This window comes from Rhipicephalus microplus, chromosome 1 (assembly GCF_043290135.1).
Source record: "Rhipicephalus microplus isolate Deutch F79 chromosome 1, USDA_Rmic, whole genome shotgun sequence".
NCBI classification, from domain to species: domain Eukaryota; kingdom Metazoa; phylum Arthropoda; class Arachnida; order Ixodida; family Ixodidae; genus Rhipicephalus; species Rhipicephalus microplus.
In genome coordinates this window covers 228,452,547-228,476,375 of record NC_134700.1, presented here as the reverse complement: position 1 = coordinate 228,476,375, position 23,829 = coordinate 228,452,547, and the positions used below count along the sequence as shown (strand labels likewise).

The 23,829-nt window shown below is 44.2% G+C and overlaps 1 long non-coding RNA gene and 1 pseudogene across 1 annotated transcript in view; one reads left to right on the top strand and one right to left on the bottom strand.

Annotated features, from left to right (window-relative positions):
• LOC142810692 (uncharacterized) overlaps positions 1 to 23,829 on the bottom strand; it is a 272,930-nt gene that overhangs the window by 103,212 nt on the left and 145,889 nt on the right. The window lies entirely within an intron of this gene.
• Positions 5,551 to 23,640, top strand: LOC142771249 (lysosomal acid glucosylceramidase-like; annotated as a pseudogene).

Here is a 23,829-nt window from a genome sequence, read left to right as displayed (position 1 = left end):
TTTTATTTATTTATTTATTTATTTATTTATTTATTTATTTATTTATTTATTTATTTATTTATTTATTTATTTATTTATTTAGTTATTTATTTATTTATTTATTTATTTATTTATTCAAAATACCTTACAGACCCAACAGGGCATTGTGTAAGGGGAGCATAAAGGGAACACATACATGAATTGGTACTTTCCATACAAACAATAACATGAACTAAATGTCAATTATTATACAAGTCCTAACAGGAATAAGAATGAGAAAATATTAATAATTTTAATAGGAATAGAACGGCAATGAAAATCAGATGAGTATACGCGTGAGATCATGATTTAAAACAAGCTAAAAAACAAGCACAAATTGTGAAAAGACTTTCCATTATTTAAAAGAAAACATCACTGAATAAAACACAACAGAACTGAATGACATGTTAGTATTCAAACCATCAAACAAAATAGGTTTAAAGTAAGAGAAAAAAAAAGCGAAATACTAGTAGTGAATAAACGCGTAGGTGCCGATTTTGATATGAATAAAACGTGCAGTTAATCTTGTAAATGGGTGAGTAAAAGGCGCCGGAATTTTTCCCGATTGCGTTCTGCAACGATTTCATTTGGAAGGCTGTTCCACATGCGGATGACACGGGGGAGTGCAGATGAGTTAAAAATGTATGTTTTACCGTACATGCGTGTGAATGAACGATGATTATTTAGTCTCTTTGATGTGAATGCAGATGTTTGCAATGTCATTGATAATGGCCTTGTTTCATGTACGTATTTATGAAATAATGAAAGGAGGTTTAGATCGCGTCGGCTGCTCAAAAGGGAAAGTGATAAGTTTTTTTTTTTTTAATTTGTGTTATGCTTGCGCTATGGTCGTAGCTTTGTGAGATGAATTTAGCGGCTCTATTCTGGATCGATTCCAGCATGTTAGTTAAATAGCTGTAATGAGGGGACCAAACTGCAGAAGCGAATTCTAGCTGAGGGCGAACAAATGTCACGTAAGCTAAAGCACGTATATTTGTGGGCGTCTTACGTAGATTGCGGCGTATGTAGCCTAATGATCGTGAGGCGTCACTGCAGATGTTGGCGATGTGGATAGTCCAGGAAAGGTTAGATGTGAAGGTTACACCTAAATATTTAAAAAAGTCAACACTAGATACGGGATTGCCATTAATAAAGTAAGAAAACTCAGAGTTAGAATGTTTGCGAGAGAAGGACATCACTTTACATTTACTTAAATGAAGGGACATTAGCCAACCATTACACCAATTGCTGATGAGGTCGAGGTCATTTTGAATTATTACGTGGTCACAAGTACCAGTTATTGCTCGGTAAATTATACAGTCATCAGCGAAAATGCGCACTTGTGAGGATAAATTACTTGGTAAGTCATTAATATAAATAAGAAAAAGCAGTGAACCGAGAACACCACCTTGCGGCACACCAGAACAAACGTATGAAAGTGGGGATGAAAAGTCATTAACAATGGTGAATTGCTGCCGGTTAGTAAGAAAGTTCCGTATCCATGACAGAGTTGATGAATATATACACAAAGAAGAGAGTTTAGTGATTAAGCGGCAGTGAGCAACACGATCGAAAGCTTTGGAAAAATCCAGAAAAAGACAGTTAATTTGCAAGTTTAGATCTAAGTGATGATGTAGGTCAGTCGTGAATTCAAAAAGCTGTGTTTCGCATGATAGGGCCTTTCTAAATCCATGTTGGTTAGGGAAGAAAAAGTCATTCTGCTCTAAGTGATTGTAAATATGGGAGGTGATTATATGCTCAAGCATCTTACATCAGATGGATGTCAGAGAAATGGGTCTGTAATTTTGAGGTGAGTTTTTTATTGCCGTTTTTAAACACGGGAATGACTTTTGCAATTTTCCAGTCATGTGGAAGCTGTCCTGTTGATAGTGATTGCTGAAAGATGTGACATAATATTTTACTCGAGGGTGAGGCTGTACTTTTTTAGTATCTTAGTGTTAATCTCGTCAACGCCCGCTGACGTGGACAGTTTAAGATTATTTATTATAAATGCGATTCCGTCAACAGTGATTTCAATGGGCTGCAAAAAGGGATAGTCAAGATCGGCTACATAGGGGACGTTTGTATGATCTTCAGTGGTGTAAACTGATGTAAAGAAAGTATTGAAAACGTTAGGACAGTCTTGATCTGGAATGGGAATGTGGTCGTCATTTCGCAACGTTATTTTGTTATCGTGACGTTCTGGGCACACTTGTTTCCAAAACTTCTTCGCGTTAGTGGTGAGCAGTGACGGTAGATCATGAGAAAAATACTTATCACGGGCGGTGCGTATCGCGGAGCAGTAGCTATTCAAGAAGTCTCTATACCTTTGCCGCGATGCAGCAGTTAGCGCGCGTTTAGCCGCCGCGTACAATATCTTTTTTTTTAATCTTTTAATCTGTTAAGTGATTTATTGAACCATAGATTTTGTTTATAATTTGTTATTAGGATTGTAGGAATACGTTCACTAACTAATGAAGCTAACTTGTTTTTGAAGAGTGCCCAGTTGTCTACTACGGATCGATTATGAAAGGATGGTAAAAGTACGCTCTCAAAGAACGTGCATAATTCATCATTTATAACAATGTAATTACCTCTATTATAATCGCGAAGTGTTTTTGTTTTAGCTCCAGCGAGACGAGATGGGACGTTAAGAATCATTTGAATTAACCGGTGGTCGCTGAAGCCATATATGTATGTTATATTCGATATAGTATTTCGTGCCGTTGTTAATACCAAGTCAAGTATATTCGAGTCACGAGTGGGTTTGCTTATGATCTGGGCTAGGTTAAAATCCAATGTTAAGGCAATGAGCGCAGTGGAGACATAGCAATTAGATGAAAGCAGCTTCCAGTTTATTGAAGGAAAATTAAAGTCGCCAAATAAATAAACGAGCTCAGTTGGACACGTCTTAACAGCATAAGTTATGGTGCATCGTAAGTCGCTTAGAAATGATGGATTAGTGTCAGGAGGAGTGTCAGGAGGGCGATAGCAGCAACCAATCAATAATTTCTCAAATCGAGTTCTGCAAACAACCCATACAATTTCTATATTTGTAGCAGACGCCATTAGATGAGAGGTTATTGCCTTTTTAATGCCTATAATTACGCCTCCACCCCTTCTGTTAACGCGATCGCAACGGTAAATATTATAGGTATTTTGTAAGGCGCTAATTCCATTGTCTGAAATATCTGCATGAAGCCATGTCTCAGTGAAGATGATTATGTCAGAACCCGTGTCATCAAGGAAGGAACAGACCTGGTCGAGCTTTCGCAGAAGGCAGCGAATATTAGTAAATGATATGGTGAGTGATGGTAAATTCTGAGGCTCAGGTGCCTGCTTGAATTTACCGGTGTGAGTACCACGCCTTAGCTATCTGCCTAGTCGCACTACCATGCTTGTTGCGTGGTCGTACACATATCTTACATCATCTATGCGCAATCTGTCAACAGATAGCTTAAAGAATTTTTTTCTAGCCTTGGCGAATTCGATAAGCTTTCTTCTTGCCTCTCGCGTAGCAGGAGAGAGGTCTTCCCGAATAGAAAACTTGGACACCTTAAGCTTTCTTGCAGCGGACAAGATGCGCTCTTTGTCCTTATAGAAGGTCATTTTCGCAATGATAGGCCTCTTTTTGCTGTCAGCATGTTTGCCTAACCTGTGCACTCTTTCGAAATTTGTGCTCGATAAGTTAATGTCAAGCTTTTGTGAACAGAAGTCCACAATTTTCTGCTCGGACAAAGCCAAATCTTCTTTTTCGTCATCCGCAATGTTAAAGAAAAGCAAGTTCGAGCGTCGCATTCTGTTCTCAGTGTCTTCACACCGAGAAGAGATAGTGGCCAAGCGATCAGATACACTGCGAAGGGCGTTAGCACTATAGCTTCGGCATCACCCGAGCTGCTTCCAGACGTAGAAGCAAGTGACAGTGAAGCAATCTTTGCGTTCAGCAACTTAATTTCACCTTCAACGGCTTCCTGTTTCATTTTCGAAATATTAAGCTCTGCGAGAAGTGTATCCTGCCTTTCTTCTGGCTTATCAATCCTTTTCTGAGCAGCAGCATGACCAGCTTTTGCACTAGTTAGCTCGGAAAGCAAGCCTGCTTGTGCCTCTTCAAGTTTTTTTAATTGTGTCTAGAGCAGCAGAAAATGCCTCTTCTTGAGCTTTAGTCATTGATCCCAGATTTGGCTGAACATCGCCAGACAACATAAGTGTTAAGGCAGACAAGGCATAACACATTTCCGATGCACAAACTATAAATCGCTTAAACACATCTTCTAGGTCTCGTGGGCACGACACCGCCAACAAACAATAATTATTGGACTTAACACAAGTAGCACCTTTCAGGGAACTAACGTGGAAAGGCAATGGACGTAAGCTTTCCATCCTGGGAATGGTGTCGTGCCCGGAAGAAGCGGCTGCTGACTGACAATTATGAAGGGTGTCAGCAGCGTCCAATACAGTTATGCTGTGTCCATGTTGCCAGATGAGCTGCCCGGCTGGTTCCAAACTTGGCATCCTGTGCAACCATTGCAGTCAGCCTGGAGGGGAATCTTCTGCAGCTACGTTGCACGAACCGAGCAGTCCAGAACATACGATCCAGGTAAAGGCGATCTGGAAAGGCAATGGACGTAAGCTTTCCATCCTGGGAATGGTGTCGTGCCCGGAAGAAGCGGCTGCTGACTGACGATTATGAAGGTTGTCAGCAGCGTCCAATGCAGTTGTGCTGTGTCCATGTTGCCAGATGAGCTGCCCGGCTGGTTCCAAACTTGGCATCCTGTGCAACCATTGCAGCCATCCTGGAGGGGAATCTTCTGCAGCTACGTTGCACGAACAGAGCAGTCCAGAACATACGATCCAGGTAAAGGCGACCTGGAAAGGCAATGTACGTAAGCTTTCCATCCTGGGAATGGTGTCGTGCCCGGAAGAATCGGCTGCTGACTGACGATTAAGAAGGATGTCAGCAGCGTCCAATGCAGTTGTGCTGTGTCCATGTTGCCAGATGAGCTGCCCGGCTGGTTCCAAACTTGGCATCCTGTGCAACCATTGCAGCCATCCTGGAGGGGAATCTTCTGCAGCTACGTTGCACGAACCGAGCAGTCCAGAACATACGATCCAGGTAAAGGCGACCTGGAAAGGCAATGGACGTAAGCTTTCCATCCTGGGAATGGTGTCGTGCTTCTGTCTGTCTCATGCCACGCGAGCGTGATGGAGATGTAACTGACTGCATGTTTGTTTGTGTGCTGTGTTATGTGTTATCTTTCTCTCTTTTTGCACTATTTTCTCTACCTCTTTCAGCCTCCCCGTTCCTGTTCCCAGGCTGGTTAACCTCCCTTCCTTTCCTTCTTTACCATGTCATCTCTTTCTACGGTCATTTGCAATGTTTAACTCTTTCCTTACCACGCCACTAGGCATCGTTCACCGGTGAACGATGATTTCGCGCCCCTATTTTTCAAAAAACACTGTGCCTATGGACTTGTAGCGCCATCTAAGCAATGGTACACACACTAGAGTTGCTTTTTCTGTACGGTTCGCATTTTTACCGCGTGGCGGTGATTTTTAAAGGTCACGCCCGTTCAAAAGTTGAAGCGCATGTGATTCACGCGATGGCGTCAACATCAGAAACCACGCGCGCTCGGAAAAAAGCAATTTCGCTCGATGCCGACGCCTCGACGAGCGATCTTCTGAATTCCTTGAGTAGTGAGGAATCAGACAACGATGTGGTGACATCGGATTTTAGCTCCGATGAATAAATTTCATCAGATCAGCCGGGAACGTCAGCTGTTAGTCGCGGGTATGTTTGGTTTTCACCTTCTGTTTTGTTTGTCATGTTCTGGAGCTGGCTGACTTGCTCTGTATGTGTCCCACATATTGTTATTATTATTTCTAGCGTGTCTACTTCATAAGGGGGCGATGTGCTGCCTCCAGCACAAAGATGCGTGGACTTCCGACCCCAGAGGGATCCGGGCATCGACCTCGGCATGACGCTCCGCAGTAGTGCACAATTTATAGCTCGAGAAGTTCTTGAGCTATAACTTTCATTTTTTTCAATCCTACTCCAATACGCTGTTTTAAATATTTTGCATCTCTCATAACTTTCCATAATTTTTTACTCGGAAGATATAAGTATATCATTACGACGTTTGTTGTGAACAAACCTAATTATTTGTGTTTGTCAATTTTTGTTACCTATTTAGATCTGCCAGTTCTTTCGTCAAATGTACCTTTCAAACCCTACATTTAGTACTTGCACTTTGGTATGTAATATTTTGCTGAAAAATTTTTTTCTTGAAAAAAAAAATCTCGCGTAGGACCAACTCAGAACTTCACTATTTCGCTATGCATCAGACAATTTTTTTGTAACTCAAAAACAGCTTCGTCAATTTTAACAATTCTTCTAAATAATGTTGCCCTGTGATTACTAAACATTTTGTATATTTCAGAATTCCTCAGAAAAATTTTGTGTTGGAGATATCGCTTTGTTTTTAAAAAAAATTCTTGAAAATTTTATAATTTTATTGTATACGAATTTTTTGCGCCAAATAAATTTTTTTATTGTTTCAAAATGAAAAGAATTCAAAAGTACGTTCATTCGTCTTTATTTTGATGTATTGCATGGCACTGTAAACCTAGCAGCAACGGCACAGAAAATTCCTAGCTGCAACATACAAAAATAAGCCAATTTTCCCGTGGTAAGGAAAGAGTTAATCGAGGACTGAGTAAACAAATCGTCAGCTGCTGCCATTCTGTTAATCACTGGGCACTGAATCCAAAGTTGCAGCCACTCAATGCAGACCAAGGGACTATGGCTGGGGCAGCCAAGTGTGTGTCTGCAATCCGGAGTACTGCTACTTTATCGGCGACGTGGGGACCTTTCAAAGAGGAGCTGTGGCTGCCTTCGAGAGCACAAAAAGAGGCCTGCGGTTTGCTAAAACTCTCATGCTCCGCGAAACATTAGGTGATTTAAGACACAGTCATATCTTGCGCATTCTTCTCGTTTCTTTCATGCGACTTATTGTTTCTTGAACAACTTGATAACTGATCATTCGGACGTTCATTCAGTGTGTCCTCGCTATTGTATTATAATAATTATCACCTATTTAACTACAAATTGCAGTTGTAGTATTTCTATATGGCAGTCCTTGCGTCTTGATGTTTTTGCTGTTATTCATTGCATTGTTAGCGATTTGTAACCCGTCAAATCAAATGCGCCAGCTCTTCATGCGACTCAAGTATGGTGAATTGCACTGACACCTTTGCTTTTAAATAACGAGTTAATAAAAGAACGCCCACCTTGAACCTGCCATTTGAAGTGTGGAAACCATGGATGCGCTTTTGCAAAACCATTTCTCTTTGCATGACCGAGTTGAATCGTTTTTTGTTCATTTTTAATAGGTTCAAACGACAGCAACGCACTACAACTTGTGATCGATCCTTCGAAGATGTACCAGACAATCCTTAGTTTCTGAGGCGCTTTTACAAACGCCATTGGAATTAACTTAAGAATCCTTCCACTTGGAATACAAGACGATATTTCAAGGTTCTGCGACTCCAAGCAAGGTAACCAAGTTGACTGTGACATTGCCCGCTCTGATAAGTGTACTGTACATGCTCCTTTGAATACGAGAAACTTATCAAACTGTCAAGTTTGCTCACTGCCAAAATGCGTACCTATGTAATAACTGCCTGGCCTCGGTAACCTGGCCTCAGATACATAAAACCAGCAAAAAGTTAAGGAACCGAAAGTCCTCCGCTTTCTAAAATGTGCAAACTGTAACGGGAAAAAGCTCTGCAATACCACCTATAGCTTAGTCCCTCAAATTCATATTTGACAGTTTCCGGTAATATCATGCCATCAAAATCATAAAATTTTCACCTAAAACATTTCTATTTTCGAACTAGTGCCACAAACGCGTGCGTTTATTTGAATATTGTTAGCTGATTGACAGTTTAGGAACGATTTGGTTCTTCTTTAGAGGGTCTGATAGGTACACTGTCAGTGCACATTTTCAAGTGGTGATTTCTGCTTGTCAAAACAATACGTGCGCACGCTATTTCAGATTCTCGGGCTTAATTAACGCATGAAATAAACATTTTAACTGCAGCTTGTGTAAATAATGATACTTAAATAGGTACTCTTTCGTTCTCTCTACATGCTCGTTGCTCGACCGGTAGCTCGTCATGCATATAGCTTGCTGATAGCAATCGATGTTTCAAAAGTCCACGGTCGCTTTCGACGTCGTCATGTGAACAGTTTATACTCATTCACGTTGTTTTGTTTAAATTGAAATAGGCATTGGATACAGTAAAGGCAGAATTCCGATTGCCAGCACGGATTTCTCTACACACAAGTACACATACGACGACATTCCTGGCGAAATCAACCTGACGAGTTTCAAACTCACACCGGGAGACTTTCATCTGAAGGTAGTGGCAAAACACCTTGTTCTAACCTCATTAAAAGAGCACGAACATGGTTCTAAAGAACCCCAAAAGAAACAATTTTCGTTTCTATGGTGTGCACTATCGTAGCTCTCCCCACACCAGAGCCAGCTGCAGCTCCTATAAAACATTTTGCTTTGATATTAAAGTATTTGTCGCGCAGCACCTGCAAGTCAGTGCCACCACGGGGAGACATTATCTTGACAATACTACACAGTTTACCGGGTTTGTGAAATCAGCGTCCTGCATGCAGTCACAAAAATCACCGTCGTAGTTTCTGCACAACCGTTCATTAGTCGTTTTGTTCGCGTAAACCATGTGCGACTCACAACAAACTGGCAGCTATTGTTAACATGTGGCGAGTTTCACTCTTCTCGTGACGTCATAAAGATGCTGACACGTCACTGCGAAGCCGCTCCCTCGATGAGCAAACCGAAGTCGCCTTTCTAAGGTAGACGTACTTAAAACATATTACACATTAAATGCATTCCCAAGCATTATACCACACTCTTTTCAAGGTTCTCGGCAACCGAATATTTATTTAGGGCAAGAACTTAAAAATATTGGATATTAGTGTCAGTTACATATTTAACTAATGCTCGCGTATTCACCAGTAGCAGGCCTCCGCGGTTATTGGCCAAATCTCTTATTGTAAACTTAGCTGGCATCTCATAAAACACATGTCTGCCACAGGCACAAGCTGGCATGTGCTTTGTTGTGACCAGGCTGTCGGAACAAAATCTTTTTTTCGTTTAGGTTTTAGTTTCATTACATCACAAAAAGTTTTGTTCTGTTTCTGTCCCGGAACGAAAAAGAAAAGTTCTGTAATGGCACGTAACGATTTTTATTTGTATGCGAGATTTGAAGTTGAACTAATGATAGTGTTCCTCTTAAAAAAAAAGTGGCACAGGCAACAAACAAGTCCTTCATATGAGTGGAAGTAACTGTTCAATGCATTCCTGTCATGGAGCACAAACCAGTACTCTTGAAAATCATAGTATTTACTTTCTCAAAATTCAGGAACATTTTTTTCTGAGCAGGCTCAATGCTTTGTGTCAGGGAAGTGAGCATTACTTCAGAAGCATCGAATCATCAATTGTTTTTTTATGTGCGAGATGACTGTTCTGATCAAACACACCAACGCAGAGAATGCGTTCTTCACACTGGCCGGCATGACAGGCACACGAAACTCCACTTCCGTTAATATAAACATTTCTGCTCGCCATTGTCTTCATTTTTTACGCATTTTCAGCAAATCTTTATATTAGGAATCCCTGTCTGAAAAACGCGCTATTACTGAATTCTGAGCTATGCATTATTGCTCACGTTGCATGAATTCGGTAGTTCTGGATAGTTTTAAGTTTTTCCGTGAACCAAAAAAAAAAACGATTGAAAAAAATTTCCTTTAACTCCGAAACGAAATAATAAGTAACGTTCTGTGTTTTCGGTCCGGTCAAAAATATTCTCCTTTTATTGTCGCTTTTCACTTTCGGTTTTTGTTGCGACCCGACACACTAGTTTTGAACTATGTTTATTAGTCACTGTGCTTTAGTAACTTGATTGTTGATTAAAATCATTCATTTGAACTTTGTGGTGATCTTCAAAGGTCCGAGAAGAACCTAAGTACGACGAAAGGTAAATGAACTAACAGAAAAAATGTTTTGGTCTTTCTCCTCTCTGCTTTAACGAGATGGAAGCAGTCAGCAGAGAAGGAGCGATAAGAATATGAGGTTGGATACTAGAAGCAGTAGTTGCCACAACATGGCCTGTGATTTACATCTATGTATAGTGCTAACTGGTCAATATAAACGTTCTGTGTTTTCGGTCCGGTCAAAAATATTCTCCTTTTTTTGTCGCTTTTCACTTTCGGTTTTTGTTGCGACCCGACACACTAGTTTTGAACTATGTTTATTAGTCACTGTGCTTTAGTAACTTGATTGTTGATTAAAATCATTCATTTGAACTTTGTGGTGATCTTCAAAGGTCCGAGAAGAACCTAAGTACGACGAAAGGTAAATGAACTAACAGAAAAAATGTTTTGGTCTTTCTCCTCTCTGCTTTAACGAGATGGAAGCAGTCAGCAGAGAAGGAGCGATAAGAATATGAGGTTGGATACTAGAAGCAGTAGTTGCCACAACATGGCCTGTGATTTACATCTATGTATAGTGCTAACTAGTCAATATAAACATGCAAATACACGTGCACACTATTCCCAATAGGCCCATACCGGATGAAACAAGAGAGCCATGCGCATGGAATACATGTGCTAGCACACGAAGCAAGGTTTCCCAAATCTACAGAACTTTATCACACTAAAGCGTTCCCAAATATTACAGTAAACACCTTGCGATCATCAGTGACAAGGCTCTGAACACTATGTTGGCATTTAAACTCATAATAAAGACCATAAGGCTCGCTATAGGCACTCATCTTACACAAAAGCAAGTTCGGACTGAAAGATTTACTAACAAACTACAACATGATTGGTGACTTAGACGAAACAGTGAAGAGAGAGAGACAAAGAATATAAGAAAAGTAGGGAGGTTAACAAGACTAAGTTTAGTTTTATCTCCTGCACGTGGGAAGAGGGGGAACAAGGGATTAAAATAGAGAAAGAGAGAGAAAGAGAGAGAGAGATGGACATTGAAAATTACACACACATCACACACACAATGCAGGGTTTCACAGGTGGTAGCTCAGCTATGTCGCCCTCAATATTTGTATTACAGGACTCATGTGGCTTTCTGGGCGGATGTACTTGAAGGCCGCGCACCTCAAGATCTTCTCCAGAATAAAGAGTCGATCATCCATTCTATTTAAGGCACACTGGGAAGTCCGACGATCTTCTTCAAAGTCTGAACAATGCTACAGTACAAGGTCGAGAGTTTCAACCCAATTTCAGTTATCACAGTTCGGGGAGTCAGCCATACCAATGTGATAACTGAATGAAATAATAAAGGCTACGGCAACCCACAACTGACACAGCATTGTAGCGTCACGTCGCGAAGTCTTTGACGGCAGCTGTAATTGGAGTACTGAACTGAGCTTCTGTGGGCGTCGAGTGGAGTTCAAGGGAAGATTGCAATGCATAAGTGTGGCATTATGCGCAATGTGGCAAAGTTCTCTTGCAGCGTCAACCCTTGACTGGGGTATGAGCAGTGTGGGTGCTCCGTCGCGCATCGGGCAGAGTTGTCAGCGAGGTGGTTACCACTGATCTCACAGTTAGCCGGTAGCCATTGAAGGACTATGTCATGTCCTTGGTTAGTGGCGTGACGACTGATTTCATTACTTTGAGACACCAACTGATGGTAGTTCCCGTGTCGTAGATTTCGCGCACATTAGAGGGTGGCGAGCTCGGAGCCTAGATTTTTTGACGTGTGAAGTCTTGAACTTGATGGTGATTGACCGAGATCGAATCACAAAGGCACCCGTTGAACAGAAGGCACCCTAAACTGAACCACCCGTATAAATATGAGTTCGGCTTACACACTGTCACACACAGGTCCCGTTAATTCGGGAGGCTATCGCCGGGCTAATTCCAAGGGCCGAAGTATCAGCCCCCCGAACCGCACGACGAAAGCGTGGACAATTTAGAAGTGGTCCTTTTTGGCGCGCCAGCGGACGCCGGCTGTGGCCCAAAGAACAAGTCAGAGCCGAGAGTTGATAAACAAAACAAATATTATATTCTCAAACAGGCAGATCGAAAACAATACAAAAGAATGCACACTCCACAATAGTTACATACAATACGTCTCCAATCAAACATTGTACTACACAGTACAATCAGCCACACTCAAAACAACGGGCACAGACAACGATACGCACTACAATGCAGTCGCATGCATTGAACAACCAAGACACTTAAAGACTAAAGAGATAGAAAACCTATCCAGTCCAAAGTTCTTGGAACCAAAGTCTAGATGATACTCTTCCGAGAATCACTCACTCAGAGTCCAGCGTTGTTGTCGTTCCGCAGCTTTCGAAGTTTCTCTTCCAGGAAACCTCCCGTCTTCAATAGGCCACTCTCCAAGCTTCAAACTTCTTCGCCCGAACACGTCGGCTTCACACACGCAGCTGTTGCCACGCGTCCTCGCTCGATAGCGGTAGACCCACGCTCTTGCCTGTAGCTCGAGCCTTCACCCCTCAGGTGGAAATCCTCTTCATTTCCTGCTTCGTCCCTACGGACAAAACATTCGCCGACTACACGGCGGAATCCCTACTCTGGCACTCTGGCGCTACTTCCGTCTTCTCCTGATCTCTCATCTCGGCTGCTCCGTTAAATACCTTGCGCGCGACATTCCAGACGGTTCTCGTCATTTCGTCGGCGCGATACGCAGCGAAGGCTGGGAAGAGGGCGAGACGTTGGAATGCCCTCCGCGGCCGATGACTCAACTCGGTATGACCACGCCCCTTTCGTTCTAGAACTTTCGCGGGCTATCTCGGCCGCCGATGTGGGGCGAGGAGGTTCGTCGGCGAAGCCACGCTTCCGAGGGGAGAGCGCGCGCCCCGGGGAGCCTTTAGATGTTTGTTTTCTTTTTCTTTTGTCCTCGCTGCGCCACTCCGGCGTTTCGTCGCGACAATTTTGCGGCGCGCCAATTTTTAGCGCTCGTTCTGTGACACTGCCCCCCACTTTAAGAATATTATCTCATAATATTCAGAACCACACAGACGAGCGCGAACCGTCCCCACACACTCAAAGACTGTAACATAGTCCGTCGCTCATGACACGTTACATTCGCAATAGTTCACTCAATACAATTGTACATTGTAATTCAATTACACAACACATGAAATATAACCACAGGCACATGAGTACAACACTCCACCACACATTCCCAATAATACAAATGTACAAAGTTCTCTCATTACAACAATTATACAACACTATACATCACAGCACACACACTTCGACACTTGTGACACAGGATAACACAACATTAACACAACATATGGCACTCAGCACTGCAAACACATTCTGATTCGACCTCGACACCTATCCGGTGCATTCCGAGCGGCGCTTGCGCCCTTTCTTGCGGTGCTCGCTCGATCTCTTCTTGTGTTTCCACGTTCTTTTTCGGCGAGCCCTTTCCAACGACGATATCTGGGGTGGTGTCTCAGCCATCGTTGTCACTTCCGACCCTGCTATCGGGTCATGACGTTCAACGGGTCCTGTCTGTTTATTTACCAGCTCGTTCATGTCACGGCATTGGGCTTGGCTGGCCAACTCCGTCACCATTACACTGTTGGTCGGTGGGGGTCGTGCCGACGTACGTCCAGCTGCCCAGCGCGTGAACTCATTCAACACGATCGTCTTCTCATTCGCTGTCTCTTCCGCCGCGGCTTCACCTTGGGCTCTAGTGAGATCCGTCACGGGATGCTCCTCCACTGTATCTCGCGGTCGCTGGGTTGGCGAGGGCTCTATCTTAGGGTCTTCTTCCAAACATTCCGGATCATTCGGTCCTCGCGCCCCGTCGATGTTTCCGATGACAAGGTCGTACAGGGGGGTCGTCATGCATAAAGCAGCAACCTTCCCGCTGAAGTACGGGGTTTCAATCTCGATTTCTGCTTCGGGAAGCATCCGAACGGTACGGTCAATTAAGCAAACCGGTTTCGTTTTGCCTGTTAACTCACTTTCCCGTACAAAATTTCTCCGCACGATAACTGTGGAGCTACCGGTATCTCTTAGAACCGTAATCTTCTTGCCTGCAACCTTTCCAGGCAGCGTTGGCATTCCCTTCGTAACACCGGTTGACTGTTTTGACATTACAGCACCCACAATAGGAATTTTCTCCCCATTCTTCAACTCTACGAATCCATCGGTGACGGCATTATCAGATTTCGGTGCCACTTGCACACAGGATACCAGGCGAGTTTGACTCACTCCGTTCCGACATGCGTCTGCTTTGTGCCCAGTCTGACCACACTTGAAACATTTTACTGCCGTAGGGCTCGTAAAGATCGTTCGACAGTTTTTCGCGCGATGACCCACTCGGTTGCACAGAAAACATCGCGGAATGCTCTCCGGTGCACGCTTCTTTTCTTCGGGAGCCAATTTCTTCGAATAATCGGGACAATCCTTCTTGACCTTGGCCAAATTAGTGCCACCTTGCGCTTCCAAGAATTGATCAGCCAAATCGAGCATGCCTTCAAGTGACTCAGCCTTCCTCTCTTTCAAGTACAGCGACAGGCTTGGGTGGCAACTAGTCAGAAATTGTTCTCTAATTAGGAGCTCTCTAAGCTCATCGTACTCCTGCGCTGTCCCTGAAAGTTCAATCCATCTGTCGAAATAATGACAAAGTCGGGCGGCATACTGCGTAGCCGTCTCACCATCAGCTGGCTTTCCTGTCCGAAATCTGTCCCGGAATCCTTCCACGGTAAATCTAAATCGCTTCAGCAAAGCAGCTTTCACATTTGCATAGTTGGCTGCATCGGTCGGCGTCAGCCTACCGTACACACTGAGCGCTTCACCGCTCAAGCAAGTACTCAAAGCAGTTGCCCATTGGTGTTCCGGCCAATTCTGGCTCTTCGCAATTGTCTCAAATCGGTGAAGGTACGCGTCAAGGTCGTCCTTCCTTTCATCAAACGCCACGAGCAACTTGCTTGGGTTCAAGCGGAAGCCATGATCTTCCCGTTCGCTGCTTTCAACTCTAGCTTGGACGGGAGTTTCGCTTCGCTGTTGCAAACGGAGCCGCTCGAGTTCCATCTCGTGCTGCCGCTGCCGTTCCCTTTCCTCTCTTTCTTCTTTCAGCTGTCGCTCCTTTGCTTCTCTTTCTTCTCTCGCCCTTTCAGCTGCCAACTTTTCTCTCTCCACCGCCTCTTTCTCCTTCTGGCTTACCCATTTCCGTAGTTCGGCGCCAGAAAGACCCATCTTCTCACCAAGAGCTACTAACTTTTCGAGATCCATGGTGTCTCGCAACTCGAAAATAAAACCTTTCCGCGTGCAAAAAAGTATCTGCCTAAATCAGTCTATCGGAACACTCCCCTGCACTCGTTAACGAGAACACTGAACAACACACAAAATCGTTCCGATAGCAGTATCAACAACTCGAGGCTCTTTCTCACTACTTTGGACACACTGGCACCAAAAGGTCCTGTGTCGCGGACGCCAGATTAATTGTCACACACAGGTCCCGTTAATTCGGGAGGCTATCGCCGGGCTAATTCCAAGGGCCGAAGTATCAGCCCCCCGAACCGCACCACGAAAGCGTGGACAATTTAGAAGTGGTCCTTTTTGGCGCGCCAGCGGACGCCGGCTGTGGCCCAAAGAACAAGTCAGAGCCGAGAGTTGATAAACAAAACAAATATTATATTCTCAAAATGGCAGATCGAAAACAATACAAAAGAATGCACACTCCACAATAGTTACATACAATACGTCTCCAATCAAACAGCGTACTACACAGTACAATCAGCCACACTCAAAACAACGGGCACAGACAACGATACGCACTACAATGCAGTCGCATGCATTGAACCACCAAGACACTTAAAGACTAAAGAGATAGAAAACCTATCCAGTCCAAAGTTCTTGGAACAAAAGTCTGGATGATACTCTTCCGAGAATCACTCACTCAAAGTCCAGCGTTGTTGTCGTTCCGCGCCCTCGAAGTTTCTCCTCCCGGAAACCTCGCGTCTTCAATTGGCCACTCTCCAAGCTCCAAACTTCTTCGCCCGAACAAGTCGGCTTCACACACGCAGCTGTTGCCACGCGTCCTCGCTCGATAGCGGTAGACCCACGCTCTTGCCTGTAGCTCGAGCCTTCACCCCTCAGGTGGAAATCCTCTTCATTTCCTGCTTCGTCCCTACGGACAAAACATTCGCCGACTACACGGCGGAATCCCTACGCACTCTGGCGCTACTTCCGTCTTCTCCTGATCTCTCATCTCGGCTGCTCGGTTAAATACCTTGCGCGCGACATTCCAGACAGTTCTCGTCATTTCGTCGGCGCGATACGCAGCGAAGGCTGGGAAGAGGGCGAGACGTTGGAATGCCCTCCGCGGCCGATGACTCAACTCGGTATGACCACGCCCCTTTCGTTCTAGAACTTTCGCGGGCTATCTCGGCCGCCGATGTAGGGCGAGGAGGTTCGTCGGCGAAGCCTCGCTTCCGAGGGGAGAGCGCGCGCCCCGGGGAGCCTTTAGATGTTTGTTTTCTTTTTCTTTTGACCTCGCGGCGCCACTCCGGCGTTTCGTCGCGACAATTTGGCGGCGCGCCCATTTTTAGCGCTCGTTCTGTGACACACACCATATATGCAAAAGGTCCAATGAGACCTCCGTGAGGGCTGCAGATGACCGGCTAGCCTTTGGTATATCCCCGGCACTTCAAGGTACACAGGGGTCTTTCCAGGCACCACTCTTGGCATAGCAGTATGGTTGCGGGTGAGAACCTCGAAGAGGTGGAATGCTGGTTAGCCACAACAATTCCAAAAAACTCTGCCTTCCACCTTTCTAGTGGTGGGCTAGCAAGGCGGAGGTTAGGCAGTTTGGATATATGGTGAATACGCGCCCGGAGTGTGTCGACAGTTATGTACGTCGTAATCGGGTGGTGTTTGGCAATGGGAATTGTTGCAACCGCTGTTGCGTTTCGTTAGCACAGCTTGAGATTACATAGGTGTGCTAACGAAATGTTGAATCCTTGTATAATTTTAATAAGCTGGTAATCAAGGCACATGCTATGAAAATTCGCCTCAGCAAGATTTCACATGCTACCCAGCTTCCATACATCAAGAGAGCGATGTACTTGTTGAGCAGGCCCATCTGGTTCTTCGCAAGCTCTTGGGTCAGCCCCGCCTGGATGAAGACCAACAATGCGCTGGATGGACTAGGATTTCTCAGAGGCTCGCCAGGTGGACCTATCTACAAGATCTAGGCGAATTACTGCGTCAGGTACACGCATTTTTCATGGCATTTTTTTAATTCACCCCTACAATTATTCTCATTGAACTACTAGCCTAATACTAAAAATTGAAACAGTTCATAAATCTTTCTTTCATTTGCAGTCATAACAAAACGCTATAGCATTCATTCTGTATTTCTCTGGTCCTCGTATCTTCGTATCGATCTCAATTTTATTCTGAGCAGTAAAGTTTCTATGTCAACTGAATAGAGTAAAACACCTATTATATGTTAACAGTGCCATCAAATCAAAATCTTGCCATTCATACCAGCATATTTATAACTGATTTCAAGTTTCCGTTTTCCAGGGATTCGTAAAGATAAGCTGGCTAGATTAAATGGGGTCAAGAAGCAGAGAAGTATCATTAATGCATACGTCAAACCAGCTGTAGCTTTACGCATATCCCTCGTGTCCACGGTCAGGTTCTTCCAAGAGTATGTGAGCCAAGGCATTCCTATTCATAGTGTGACGGAGCAGAACGAGCCGATGGCTGGTTATGTCCCGTTCTATCGCTGGCAGGCACTGGGCTTCCCAGCGAAGACTCAAAGGCAGTTCGTCAAGCTTGACTTAGGACCAGCACTGGCCAACGCCGGGTACATTGTGGATTGGGTCAAGCTCATGATCATCGACGACAATCGCACCATTCTCCGAAAGTTGGCAAATGTGGTGAGTGTTCTTCATGATGTGTTCTGCGCAATTTTACCTGTTCGACGTGTTCTACGTGATGTGTACGTGAGTGTTCTACGAATGTTGCGTGATGAGTGTTCGTGATATGCAAGGACACTGGAATGGGAAAGCATTTTCACTGGTGTAATGATTTCCTATCAAATTCATTCTCTTTCGCGCTTGCTGTATGTTAATTCATACCTTCTAATGAAGTATAAACTTGTGCTAGCGATATCTGATTTCTAATCAGTATATACATTGCCTATAAGTGACGCCACCGATTTCTTTGTCTTCATTTTCTCTTTTTTTTTACTCGTGATGACAAAATCTACTTTTGGAAAGGGTGACACAGCAAATCAAAGAAATGTGTCTGAGGCTCTAAATGAAGATGCGCTACCCGAAGCTGCTTAGTGAGGCCTAATACTGAAATTAATTTTCCTTTCGATTGCTTCTCTCATCAAAATATTGACCACCTAGTGCTGTGGACAGCGACATTGTCCCTAGCACCACGACCCATTCCCAGCTGAGCAGCCGCAATAATGAAGGTGAGATAGAAGAAAGCAATATACGTATTGAAGCCATGGATATTTGCGTACTTATTACTGTGTGTACTTATTGCGTACTTATTACTGTGTAGCAAACCAAATGTGCGTCTGGTTAACCTCCCTGCCTTTCCTTGCATCTTTATCTATCTCTCTCTCTCTCTCTCTCTCTATTACTGTGCAGTTGTTGGGACAACTAAAAAGAATACCACGTAAAATGTTGTGCGGTTGGTAAGAGCTGATCATAAAAGAAAGAATAAGGCGCGTGAATATGGAGTGCTAACGCCATAGGTGAAGGAAACACGCAACAGAAACAACACAAGCGCATTTCTGTTGCGTTGATCTCGATGTCGTTATTCACAAGCCTTGTCATCTTCTTTGATGAATCACTTATACAAACGTATTGATAAAAAGGGACACTAACTCTTTCATGAATGGACGCAAAGTTCGACGTGCTATATGGGCCGACTGTTCTTTATGGTTAATGCAAGAAAAAGCGTAGTATTTTTTATTAGAGGATGGTCGTTTTCCACATGGTCAAGAGAAAATGTACTTAGTTGATCTATCATAATGGTAAGCTCAAAATCTAACGCTGCTGTCATGAGCAAGGCAGATCGTAGACCAAAAACATCAACTTCGTGTTCGGTGAGGTTACGTTTTCCACAATCATCTGGTTTCGGTTTCGTTTGAGCAGCGCATAAGAAAAGTGAGAACTTTACTGGTAGGGACGGTGCGGTGTACAGGTTTGACATCACCTGAGCACAATTGCGCAAATTCTGGGAGATCCCGAGGCAGCCAAGTACGTTAGCGGAGTGGCCGTCCTCTGGTACCTGAACCGGTTGGTTGGCCCTTCAGTACTGGACATGGTACACCAGAGTTTTCCGGGAGTTTATCCTCCCTATCGAAGTCTGCTCTGGCTACGGCTTGACGATGATCAACAAGGTCAAGTTCGGCCGTTGGGAACGTGCGCAGTATTACGCCAGTGACATCCTTGGTGATTCTTTTTGCTTGCAAGGCAAAGCCCAGTTTGCACCTTACACATAAAGTTCGGAAAGATGCTTTTTTGAAGGCTCTGAAACTGCAAAAACCATTAAAAAAACCATGACAAGTCCGGATTTCTTAACCTATTGGAAATCAGCATAACATGGATATTATTCAACAACATTCAAAAGTACGAGTTCAAAGAGGAGATAGACTGAACAGGTGCAAGTTTACCTAGTTTTCGGGATTGTATTTCCTCAGTACTGTTTGACAGCCGCCGTGCAATGCTTCATTTGCTGCCCTTCAGTTACGACAATATGAACACCTATGGGGAAAACCAAACATTACCGGTATAATTTTCAACGTCAACGAAGTCCCGACTTATTTCTTCGCCTGATCGTTTTAAGGTGCTTCTCCTGATTTACTTTATTTGCTGAAGCATACAACATGAAAGAAAAATATTCGCTTTCGTTCATTTTTTTTTCTGTTCTCACTTTTTCATAGTTTATTGGGTACGTAAAGGGTCAAAATTTTGACATTTCAGTAGGCCTAAATGTTCCCGCAGAGCTTCTAACAGTAAACAAAAACAACAAGCAAGCCCGTTAAAAGGCCTGTCATCAAGGATGTTCAACAGATTGTATATTGATGATCTCAGAGCGGATACAGTAAAAGCTTGTCGATTCCACCCTCGCTAATTAGAAAAATCAGGTAACTCAGAAGTGTTCCCTGGTCCGGGCTAACCTATGCAATGTCCTTTGGCATCAAACTCAGTAGTTCGGCTATATTTGCCCGTAACGCGGTTATTTCTGCTGATCGTCAGAGCTTACTGGGCTCAAACCACCGCAAATCGGCTGCACAAAAAGAAGCAAGAAGGGCGTTCGCAAAAAAATGACAGCAGTTTCCCGAGTGGGAACAGTGGTTGGCATGTGGAGCATATATGTTGAACTGCGATAAATGTGGTTTGTAATTTGCGACAGGCGTGTGTGTTATGAGTGAACACTGGTGAACACGAGTGAACACGCGTGAACATGCACGCACGTATGCTGCGAAAGACGATGTTTATTGTTGAGACGCTTTGGGTATATTGAGCATGATGGCTTTATGGTCCGTAAAGTGAAGGGTGAGTGGGTCTGGTTGCAGTGGTCTAAGGTAGAAATTGGCAAAGACGTGGTCGATGCACGTCCCGCGAACCGTGGTCGGATGATGTTTGCCGTCGTGCGTTGCTCGTTTCAGCGAGTGCCGCGACTCAATGTAGTCGGCCACCCAATCGTCCTTCATGACGTCGACGTTGAAGTCGCCAACTATCACGAAGGGTCGTCGTTGCGGTCGTTGTTTCAGGTATTCTTCTACGGCTTCATCGACGTACTTCTCCACGGCGGCACGCGATAGGTTGGGCGCGAGGTACATCGTCATGACGTCGACTCCGCAGACGCCAGCGACGCAGCATCTGCGGTGCCGTTATTCCGCAGCGCCGTGCGGCGCCGCGGATTAGTTAGCATACATTTTCACCAGCGACATCGGACGTGGAGCGACCGCACAAACCAACCGACGAAGGGCGGCACGCCCCGACACTCGGTTATTTATAGCGAGCGCCGGCCCCAGCCTGCGCATGCGCGCGTTAGCATACAGCTGGCGCACGTAAAACTAAAGGTCGCGCGGCGAGCGGAGGGGAGAAGCGAGCGCTGTGTTTAAAGGAGGAAGGGATGCACAGATGGCTGGCGGAGGAGGAGGTGAGGCTACGGACGGCGACGGTGCATGACTAGCCCCTAGTATAACCTGCTCCGCATGTAAAACAGAAGCGAGATGGTGCTGTCCGCATCGCTATTTACATCAAGTAGTGACGAAAGTTTCGTCAATATACAGATCCGGCACTCAGTAGCTTCGTTTTGATTGGATGCAATGCGCATGCAATATCAGAGAAAACAAACATCGCAGCATTATTATTATTATTTCCTTTGCATACACAGAAAACAATAGTGTAATGGAATGAAAAAACTTTATTTTAGTCCTGTAGGACGCGCTTAGCGCGTAGCGGGCGTCTCCCACGTAGGGACCAACAGGGAGTAGACCCACAGGAAGCAGGGATGAAACACGCTGACAACTGCCACATATAAGGGCATAACGCCTGCCTTTCCCTTCAAGAAGGAAAGACATAGATTAAAGAAAGGTAGGAAGGAAGACAGAAAGAGAAAGAAGAGGGAAAAAACGAAGCAAAAAAGCACACGTAAACACAAATAGAAGACGACGAGCTTTTAGCCACAGTCTGCTTAGTGCCTTCAAACTCGTTTGCTATATCGCGAAGGGCGAACTCTAAGTTGACAGACAATGCACGTGCAAAAGATCTATCGTTACGTGCGCGTGATGGGGGAATGTAGGTGGCGGTATACAGAACATTACAGGGGTGAAGGGCACGTTTCGCGCTAATCAAACACAGGAGTCAGCACCGCCACGGTCGTATATTGTGAACAAAGTCGTAGCATGACGAAAAGTGAGCCTTTCACACTATTCTTGCGCAAAATGAGTACGGGACTTGCGTATTTATCAAGAAATTGAAATGGTATTGATTTTTCAGACTTTTCTTCCTTGGTTTTTGGTATATCTTTCTATATTTGGACATTCGGTCAATTCGGACACTTTTCTCAGGTCCATAAAATCCAAATTAACAAATTTTACCTCATTATTTTTTGTATTTCCCTATTGCAAATTAAACCCAAATGGGACTAAGTGTTAAAGATAAGAGAAAAAGAGAAGAAGGCAAAGAGAACAAAACTCAGTCAGCGAGACGAGAGCTCTAATTGGCTGTGTACCCTGTGCTTAAGACGGAGAAAGGACCGTTTAGAAAAGACGAATAAGGCAAGGAGATCTTAAAGAGAAGTTAATCTGCTCCTTTATTTCTTGAAGCTGTAGTATATCAGTGCTATAATTCACCATGAAGGGCTGGCAGGTGCGTGTTTTCTGATGACACAAAATTTCTTCATTAGAAGTTTCCGGTTTCCCGTTGCTTTATTTGTCCATGCACTACATTATTTTGAAGTTTAGGGAAACGTAGCGAAGGCGTAGAGGTAGAACATCCACCTCGTGTGCAAGGGAGTCATGGCTCAAATTCCATTGCCGAGCAATTTTTCTCCGAAATATTGAAGAATCTTGCATGTTGCGCAAGATTTTTCAATATTTCGGAGAAAAATTGCCTGAGGGTCTGGGTTACAAGGAGGGCCTGGGTTATGGCCTCATACCAGTGATCCGAGCCTGTAGTGCCTTCCCTCACCTAACTAGGATTGGCCCCTGGGGTGAAATACTTCGCCATTACCTCATAAATGAATATACAAATCTAGTTCAAGAATATTGACGCTGAGAGTAACAGGATTCGGTTATTCAATAAAAAGTGGCAGTTTCAATTTAAAAAAAAAACACTGAATGCCAATAAGGGCCTTAAATACTTGCAGAGGGCGTGAACTGGTTCCCAAAGTCACCGAAAATAGAAAGTACGATTACCTGTATAACAGATATGCCATCATTTTCAAATAACGTGCTCATGTCATATGTATCAACATTGTCAAGTAATGCGTACAGAAGTTCCAAGCGTTGCAGTTAAACGGGATAAATGAATTGAGCATTTATGTCGATCTTCGTTTTTTTTTTTTTTGCGAAATTTTGTGATTTGGTCTCTATGCTGAACTTTTTTTACATACAGCCCAAGCGATAATTTTTATCTAATTATCTGCCCCCACAGAATCTCAACCATTGCGCTACCAGCTGGACGGACTGGAACCTCGTTTTAAACACACGCGGAGGACCTAACTGGGCTAGAAATTTTGTCGACTCGCCGATCATTGTGAACACTACCACTCAAGAGTTCTACGAGCAGCCGGTCTACTACGCAATCGGCCATTTTAGTAATGCGCAAATCGTCTATGAAGACAAAAATCAACAGTACAACCGCGATTATACTATCTCATACTGGTATTGCGAAACAAATTGCGATGCCAGCGTTAAGTTTGCGGTACAGAGTGAGGGAGAACGGGCATAAACAGAGATTTTCTTGCTCCATAGCAAATTCATTCCGCCAGGCAGTGCGAGGATTGATTTGTGAGGTTTAACGTCCCAAAACCACCATATGATTAGGAGAGACGCCGTAGTGGAGGACTCCGGAAAGTTCGACCACATGGGGTTCTTTAACGTGCACCCAAACCTGAGCTACGGGCCTACAAGATTTCCGCCTCCATCGGAAATGCAGCCGCCGCAGCCGGGATTCGATCCCGCGACCTGCGGGTTAGCAGCCGAGTACCTTAGC